This window comes from Salmo salar, unplaced genomic scaffold, assembly GCF_905237065.1.
Source record: "Salmo salar unplaced genomic scaffold, Ssal_v3.1, whole genome shotgun sequence".
Classification (NCBI taxonomy): Eukaryota; Metazoa; Chordata; class Actinopteri; order Salmoniformes; family Salmonidae; genus Salmo; species Salmo salar.
Window position 1 is genome coordinate 29,060 of NW_025547672.1, and position 941 is coordinate 30,000.

At 53.9% G+C, this 941-nt stretch overlaps 1 protein-coding gene across 1 annotated transcript in view; it reads left to right on the top strand.

Annotated features, from left to right (window-relative positions):
• Positions 1 to 384: 384 nt before the first annotated feature.
• The window catches only part of LOC123732152 (SH3 and multiple ankyrin repeat domains protein 3-like), a 112,044-nt gene continuing 111,487 nt past the window's right edge, over positions 385 to 941 (top strand). The window contains 1 exon segment of the mRNA XM_045711500.1: positions 385 to 614. The gene's annotated coding sequence lies outside the window, so the exon portion shown is untranslated.

Below are 941 nucleotides of genomic sequence, written 5' to 3' on the forward strand. Positions count from 1 at the left end.
TACAGACCAGCACAGGAGTACTACAGACCAGTACAGGACTACTACAGACCAGCACAGGACTACTACAGACCAGCACAGCAGTACTACAGACCAGTACAGGACTACTACAGACCAGCACAATAGTACTACAGACCAGTACAGGACTACTACAGACCAGCACAGGACTACCTACCGCAGACACTGTAGAGCCCTGGACACAGAGCAGTACAGACCAGCACAGGACTACTACAGACCAGCACAGGACTACTACAGACCAGCACAGCAGTTATACAGACCAGCACAGGACTACTACAGACCAGTACAGGACTACTACAGACCAGTACAGGACTACTACAGACCAGCACAGGACTACTACAGACCAGCACAGGACTACTACAGACCAGCACAGGACTACTACAGACCAGTACAGGACTACTACAGACCAGCGCAGGACTACTACAGACTACTACAAACCAGCACAGGACTACTACAGACCAGCACAGGACTACTACAGACTACTACAGACCAGTACAGGACTACTACAGACCAGCACATTACTACCACAGACCAGTACAGACCAGTTTGGTGACCAGTGGAACCAGCAGGATCCTTTTGATGGGACTCCCAGAACAGAGGTGACTATTATGTCATAATGGTGTATATTCTCTAACCCTGGTCCACATACTACCCCTCCCCCTCCCCTACCCCTACCCCTACCTACCCCTACCTACCCCTACCCCTACCCTACCCTACCCTACCTCCTACCCCTCCCCCTCCCCTACCCCTACCCCTACCTACCCCTACCCTACCCCTACCCCTACCTACCCCTACCTACCGCTACCCCTACCCCTACCCTACCTCTACCCCTACCCCTACCTAACCCTACCCCCTACCTACCCCTACCTACCCCTACCTACCCCTACCTACCCCTACCCCCTCCCCTCCCTACCCCTACCTACCCC